This window comes from Octodon degus, unplaced genomic scaffold (genome assembly GCF_000260255.1).
Source record: "Octodon degus isolate 3935 unplaced genomic scaffold, OctDeg1.0 scaffold00028, whole genome shotgun sequence".
In the NCBI taxonomy this organism is placed as follows: domain Eukaryota; kingdom Metazoa; phylum Chordata; class Mammalia; order Rodentia; family Octodontidae; genus Octodon; species Octodon degus.
Window position 1 is genome coordinate 12,058,143 of NW_004524604.1, and position 8,571 is coordinate 12,066,713.

The following is an 8,571-nucleotide window of genomic DNA, read 5'->3' on the forward strand; positions in this document are numbered from 1 at the left end:
ACTAGCTCGGCTCAAATGCATGAATTAATAGCGCCGATAGTAAATAAGGAACAGCAGAAAGATAGAGAGGAAATCAGAGCGAAATTCTTTTCTGAAATAAAAAAAGAACTCTCAGAACTCATAGCAGATGAAGTAAAGAAGCAACTACAGAAACATAGGCAGGAAACCCAATCTGAAAAAAAAAAAATTGCAGTAAAAGAATTTCTAACTGCTTCTAAAGAACCAGGGATTGAACTCAGGCCCTTGCACTTGCCAGGGATGTGATTATTCCACTGAGCCATCTCCCTGACCCCTTGTATGCTATTTCTAATGTTCCTTTAGAAGATTGATCTTGTAGTATAGGTGAGAAATATGGAAAAGATAGAGAAAGAGTAATACAATTTGCAAGTTATATGTTATAAAATCAACCCAGGAGAGTCAAATGAAACTTTCAAGAAGCATCCCAAAGGTGATAAGAATCAAAATTCTAAAGTAAATAAGCTAAATAATTATGTAAATAAAATATAAAATGCAATCCATCCATAAAAGCAGTAAGAACAAAACATAAACAGACAAAATACAGAAAATGCTTAAAAATAAACCTAAGAAGAAATAGGCATAATTGTTTAAAATGTAGGTCAAGAAAGTTTAATAATAAAAACTTTAAAAATTCCAATATTTTTTAATAATTAAAAAGGCTTTAAAGTACATTATTATATGCCATGTTTTTGGGTACTAACACTATATGGTATAGATAAAAATTTTCTAAATATTAACCAGTCTACATAATTCTGATCAATGCTTTAATTGAGCTCAAGAAAAAACCTTAAGTTGTGTTAAGGTTTATTAAAATAATAAGTGTGTCAGCATAACAGAATATGCATAATATCTATTAGATATTAGAAACTATTAATATTCTATCTATTAAACTAATAGAGACAAGAATAGAAAAAATCCGTTAAGTATACTAACATCTAGGAATAGACTTAAACATATATGTGGATTCAAAATAAAATAAAATTACAACATTTTATTAATAAGGAACGGATTAAAAAGTAAATGTCATTGGTGCCACTTAATTTTGGAATTAAAATAATTGTCTTTTCTTCATATCTTAAGCAAAAAAATGGAACAAATCATACACAAAAATATGAAATGAGTTTTGTAAATTTAAAGATTACAACTTTGAAAGAAATAATCAAAAAATTAATTAACCAAAAATTTAAAAAATACTGGATATAGTGACACATACCTTTAACCCCCACTACTTAGGACATTGACTAAGAGTCAAAAGTTCATGGCCAACCTGGGCTAATTAACTTCTAAATCCTGTATCAAAATATCATTAAAAAGACACTAAAGAGGGGCTGGGGAGATAGCTCAGTAGAATAAGTGCTTGCCTGGCAAGTACAAGGTCCTGAGTTCAGTCCCCAGTTCTTCTAAAAAAGAAAAATAAAAAAAAGACACTGAAGAGATAGTTCAGTGCCACAAAAATAAGTTAATTAAAAGTTAAAATTATAATAAAAAACATAGCATAGTGAGAGTTTATAAGCTGTATAAAGAGTAGTTAATGGCAAAATATAACAAATGGGGCTTATACAGGTATTTTACTACTTACTCTAAAACTGGTGAGGACCTTATGATCGTTAAAATTCATGTGAGTGTGGATTGAACCTCATATTGTAAGTCTTCTCTACAACCCAGTTTTATCCCCAGTCCTTTCTAAAAATGTATTTATTCATTTAGTTAATTAGTTATTTTAAAATTTGAGACAGGATCTAGTTAAATTGCCCTGGTATAGAATTTGCTTATCTTAGCCGTCCAAGTAACCGGGATTACTTTTTCTAAGGAAAAGATTTAATACACAATAGGAGGGTGTTTACCACTTTTGAAATGGTTATTGAAAATCATCCACATCGCCTAACATAGGTGGAAAGATCAGTGTCCAGAAGTGGTCCTTGATTTCCTAGGCTGTTTGTTACAGATACACAGCCCAAGAAGTGGCAGCTGTTATGTCTCAGTAGGAGGAAAACTTGGTCTTTCTTTCCTTTCCTATAACTTTCTGAAAGTTGAAAATGTGTATGCATTTTCTTTACAATTAAAATGCCACAGCTATTTTTATTGAAATACATTTATCTGATAAATAGTGAATAAATCAATACTCCTATTGATTTATATACATTTATTTGGCCAGTACCCATAAGCGTTTTCAAATTTCCAGTGAAATATTTACTTGGAACTCTCCAAAAAATGATTTGGTCTATTTTTGAGTAATCTTATTTTTCAAATGTATATTATCCTTTGGGACTCACAAAAGTAGTTAAATAAATGATTGAAACTTGAAAGCAACATGTGCATTTGCTGTAATTGCTTTGGTTTTAATTTCCCTGCTCTATCCTTAACGAACATTGTAGTCTTTGTTCTTCCTGTGCTTAGCACACCCAGCGATCACCTATGAGCCACGAATAACTGAAATTGACTTTCAACATGGAGCTCAGTAAAGTACTATGCCTTTGCCTCCGTTGTATCGTAATTAATTCAGTAAAGTTTCACAGGGTATTAACCTACTCTTTTATTTTCATAGTTCATTAAGCACATGATTGTGTTTATTAGTATTTTATATTCACAGCATCCTTTAAAGTATTTTTATTAGCTGTTTCTTGCTTATTATTATTAAATTATGAAATATAACCTAACCAAACAAAGGATTCACAAACAAAGTATTCCGTGGTTCTGACTGCAGAAAGAATCTCATAGAACCAGGGTTCAACCTGCTGCTTCCCCGCCTCAGTTCTTCAGCAGTCTAATAAAACCTGGAATGGTCAGGAAACGACTCACTGTTTTTTGGCCTCACAACATTACATGTAAATCTCCAGATTGTCAAAGCTCAGTGCCAAGTTAGTTGACACTGCACACAGAAGTTGACTCTGATTTACCAACTGTTAAGTAGAATTTTGGTAACAACAAAAGGAATTTTATCAGTTGCCTGTATTTCAATTGTTCTACCTGTCAACATGAAAATGGTGTGTTTTCCTACTTTTTCTCTTTTAATTAGCTGTGATGGATTAGGTGTGCTCTTACCTTGAACTACAGTACATCTAAGGAAGAAACAAACCTGTTGTTGGGTTGCCACTATTAGCCAGAATAAGACACAGAATTCCTCTTAGACTCTTATTTTTTCTCAGTAAGCTCAGTAAGTAAGCAGCATCCATCCTACCCTTGAATGCACGTGACTTCTGCTTTCTGTATTTTATTTTTGTCTACATCATGGACTTCCCTACTGGCCTTTTTCTGTCCTCCCTACACACATTGACCTGTATGTCTTATAAGTGTGTCTCTGAGTAGCTTGCTTGAGGCTCCTGGCAGGAGAGAGGCTCATCCAGTGGTGTGATAAGTACTCCAGCCTGCAACTCGCTGCATAATCCTTAGCCCTGTCTGCTACCGCCCAACTTAGTACTTGTGTGGCTTTGCATAGGATCTTACTCAGTTGCCCTCTTCTGTTTATCTTTAATCCATCCAGTAAAATATTTCAAGTTATTCAAAATTTTCAAACTTCCAGGTGTGTGAGCATTAAAAGATGTACCTGTTCAAAAATGCACATTCTACCATTGAGAAACAGAATAGTCTGAATCAAATAATAGGCCCTGCATTATTCCTATTAAACAAATGGAGACTGGACATTGGAATAATAAATGGTTTTTGGAGGAGCTAGAAAGCAGTATACACAAGGAATTCAACACTGGTTTGATTTAAATGAATTCTAGGCGATTTACTTCGTTACTCAAGAAGAGTTAAGAAACACTGCTTTACAATGCATGTTTAAAAAATAGGAAAAATAATTTTTGTTCATAATATCTTGATACTTGAGGTGAAAGAAGTAACTCCCTTCCCATACGCTGATTCTCTGCTGGAAGAAAAGCCCTGGTGACAGCTTGTGCTCTATTTAACTTGACAATTTGATTGAGTGCAGAAAACACCATGCTTCCCTGAATATAAGACCTAACTAAAGATCAAAAATGGCAACCTCCATCAGCTTATCCTTGCCTTTCCTGATGTTACAGAGTGGCCACCAAGCAAGAAAATAGTGGAGTGCAATCTTCTACAGACACTGGCCATTACCATGGTAACCCCAGCTATTAATTGCAAATGAAGTTTCTTTTCTGGGTAGGTCTTATTTTCAGATAAAGAGGGTGTTAGTTACTTCAGTGAAGAGTACCTTGAAAATTGAGAAATAGATTTGTCCAGGTGCCTCTGACCATCTCTTGCTTCTTTGTCCCCTGCAGAAAGGTATAGAAACTAGAATAAACTTCTCCCCCTTTTCCCTGACAATACATAAAACCTATAAAGGTCACTTTAACCTCCTTCCCTTCTGCCTTTGTTAGCAGGTAACTCCTTTTAGAAATGGCTCAAGGTTACCAGCTTTATGAGGTCCTTGCCTCTTGCTTCCAGATCCTTCTGCTCTCAGAGAATTGAATGAGACAACTCCAAAATGGTGCTGAAGTTTATTTGAAAAGTGAAGCAGGAGGGGAAAACATGGCTTTGTAGAGTGAATTTAGGCTGAACAACAGAGAAGAAAACATAAAAACAAAAATAAAAGCACACCTTGGGTCTGGGGACACAGGACAGGTTACTGTGAAGAGGCGAGGGAGTAGGATTTCCTGGCATTCCATCTCTTTCTTTCTTCCCCCAAACATGGGAACCCCTCAGAACCCACATGGAGGACTTTGGACTATGGCATGTGTATCCCAAAATCTGGTCTTGCCCACTTCCCCAAGTGCTCTCTCATGCCCCACACTCTTTCCTCCCTTTGAAGATACTCCTGCGATAAGCCTTCTGCAAAGGGGAGAAAAGTCATAGAGAAATGCCACGAAGAGCCTGAGCACCAGCTGCAACTACATGGCTAGAAGCTGTTCAAGCAAAAGTCTTTCTAGGAGCTATCCCCCAACTTACTACAGCTAGATTATATCCTTTAGTCCTTCAATCACACTTCTCAACAACTGTTGGTGAAAATACCACACTTCCCCTTTCTTTGAACCCTTGTTTCAGGAGGTTTCCATATCAAGTGAAATTTACCTAAAGCAAATGCATTAATCTGTCTTCTATCATAAAGGACTCTGCCAAGTTTTTGTGAAGGGTAAAGAAGCAAAAGTATTACTTTTTCTCCTCAAGATCAAGTAGAATTCCTAAGTAAAGTCTCTGGTTCTGGCTCTGTCCCTGTGTCTGTCTCTGTCTCTCTTTCTCTGCTACTTCATGTCTTTCAGCTTTTCAGGAAACTCCTTAGGGATAATAATAATAATGCAGTGTTCTTTATCAGATGAGCTAAGTAGTCAGAAATCAATTTATTAAAAATAAATTAATTAATGAAAATCCTTTTGCACTAGGTTTAAAAACATCCTTATAGTGTTTCAGACGTATTTCTTCCTATTGGATACTAGTTTATCTACACTTTTCTCCTTCAGCCTTGACTTCATCCTCGAAAAAATGTTTGAGTGTGAGAATAATTTATTTTATTTTGTAAAAGTCTCCCATCATATCTTTACTATGTAAACTTCCTTAAATAAAGCTTTTCTTTTTCAACACTGATCAATCATACCAACTTTAGTATGAAAAATTTACTTTCTTCATTATCTCACATGTCTGCATTCCCAGCACCTGGGAGGCTGAGGCAGGAGGAGGCTCTTTTTGAGTTTGAGGCCAGCTAGGGCTACATAGTAAGTCCAGGACAGCCTGAACTACATAGCAAGATCCTGTCTCAAGCAAAAAAACAAATAAAATTTTACTTTTTTGATACTTCAGCTCATAGAGACATAAGTATGCATTTCTTTCAGTTGTGTAGGGAATATCATTCCAGCATTTTTGAAATATTGTGCTTTTGGAAGTAATTAATGAGTCTCTTGAAAAGATATTCTATCTGAAACTTTATGAGAAAGCAGTTAGTACAAGAAAAAGTTTATAAAAGCTATTTAAAAAAAAAAAAACAAAAACCTGTATTAGTCACTTTCCTGTCACTGGGATAATTGACATCTGGACTTAAAGTAAGAGATGTATTGGCTCATAGTTTCCAGTAGCTTCAGTTCAAAGTCAGCTGATTATGAAAGGGAAATAGAGTGGCAGCAGGGCCTGGCAGGGGTCACATGTTCATCCCATGGCACCCTGCTAGCACAAAGGTAAAGGGGGATCCTAGATGGAGGATACACCCTTCTAGGCCACACATCCCACAACCCAACTCACCCAGTCCCCTCCTGACAGCAAGCCAGCTACTGCATTCATGAGTGAATGAACCCACAGATGTGCACAGTGACCCTGCATGATCCAGCCTACTTCCATGCGAATGAGCTTCTGGGAGATGTGTTAGATCTGAATTTTGGCAGAACCTAAAAAAGTAGACAGAAGGCAAGAAAGGAAGAGCAAAAATAAGAACTATCCAAACTGACAGATAGGAAGTAGCTATAGCCACAAGGAACAGGGAAAGGGAAAAACTGGTACAAAAGTAAGGGAAACAGTCCAAGTTAGAGGAACTTTTTCTTGTGGAAAAGATGAAATAAGCCCTACAAAGTATTTTGGGGGAGCGTAAGCTGTGGAAAGAATACAGTGTTGGATTAGTCAGAAATGCACATGAGTGTTTCTTCCATTGATCTGTTCATGGACATGGAAAAACAAAACATCAAGAAGTGCTTTCTAATGCTACTAATTGTTTCATTAAGCAATTACGTGCTTGCCTGAACCTTGAGCACATGTTGTTATCTGTATAAAATGCCTGGCATGCATATTTGGTTTCAGGGATAGAAAGCCAGAAAAATCAAGTAAGGTCCTCAAATACCCTATTGTAAGGTTTTCATTTCTTGGCAGAAATGTGGCCAGTTTTTCACTTTGTGAAGTAAAAAGGCAAATTTTACTTAGATGCAAATTGCTATATTCTTATTTTAGTCTTTCCAGTCACACACATACACACATATGCACAGATACCTTGAATCACTTATTTATGTTACCATTTAAAATCCTTTATATTTATATCATATATATCCAAAATAAATGTGAACAAGCCTGTATAGATTTGGAGAGAATATCCAGCTAGTAATTACCTAAATTACTAGAAAAATCTCCTCTAAGTTGGACCTGCTTCCCTTACTTTTGTACTAGTTTCCCCCTTTCCATGTTCCTTGAGGCTATAGCTATTTCTTGTCTTTTGTTTTGGTTATTTCTTACTTTTACAAATTAAGACCACAAAATTTGTTCTGATATAACCATAACAACAGCATGTACTTTGCAAAAAGAACTTTCAAAATAAATTGAACTTCCAACTCTCAAATGGTTGTGGGAACGTAAACCTCGGAATTACTCTTGGCTTGGTCCAGATTTGGAAGTCCTCTTTCGTGTCTTTATAAGATGTGATCAGAATTTCAGCAAATGTGGCTGCTAAGTGTCACCTAATAGAAAGGTAGGCCGCTGAATATGCTGCTGTGTCTTCACCTGTATCTTAGTTACTCTTCTCTTGTTGCTGGGACAAATACCCAACACTCAAAATGAAGGAAGGAGGGACTGGGGAGATGGCTCAGTGGAATAAGCACTTCCCTGGCAGGTGCAAGGGCCTGAGTTCAATCCCCAGTTCCACCAAAAAAAAAAAGGAAAGAAAGGCTTATTTAGCTCACAGTTACTGGAAGTTTCAGCCCGAACTCAGCTGGCTCCAAAGCAGAGCGGCACACGGCAGAGGGCAACCTTTCATGGTGGCTGCAAAGAGCAAGAGCACATGGGAGGGGTAGCAGTAGCTCATGCAGCTAGCTTCTCTTCCCACCTTACATTGTAATGCAAAGTACCTGCCCCAGGGCAGGCACACAGCATCCACACCCACAGTAATCAATCACAAACTCCAGAAGCTGCCCCAAGACTGCATGAGGCTCTGGGGGGACACCTATACACAAACCATAACAACTTGCCTTCCTGGACCTGCCACGATGTGACTTCCACCTCTTCCTCTAAGTTCATGTGACCATAAAAGGTAATGTTTAAAATCAATTGAAGACATTGACACACCCCAGCAGTGCACCCAAAAATATTAATGAAAGAAGATTCCAGAACTGCTTTAGAAAATATCCATGGTTCAAAGTACTTTTTTTTTTGAAAAGTACATTTGAAAGGGGCAGTATTTTGAAAGAGATGAATAGAAATTTGCTTTCTTCATTGCATTATTTCATTGCTGGCCACGTACTTCCTGAATTTTTTCTTCTGAAAACTCAGAACTCAAATTGAAACAAAAGTAACAATAAAACCATTATAAAAATGACACCACAATGCTGAGGGGTTTTTTGCCCTTAAGAAGTATTCAAAAGTTCAGATCTGTCATTTGTGGATGTCTTAAACATTTTGAACTTTATCCCAATATTATGAACCTTTACAAGGCAGAAATTTTTAAGAAATTACACTTCTGTTTTTTGTGCTAAGTGTCTTTTTCACTAATAAATCCATTGGTAGGAAATAAAACAGGGATGATACAGTTAGAAACAGGAGAGGGGCCAGGGAGATAGCTCAATGGAATAAGTGCTTGTCTGGGAAGCGCAAGGTCCTGAATTTAATCCCTGGTACCAGAGAGAGAGA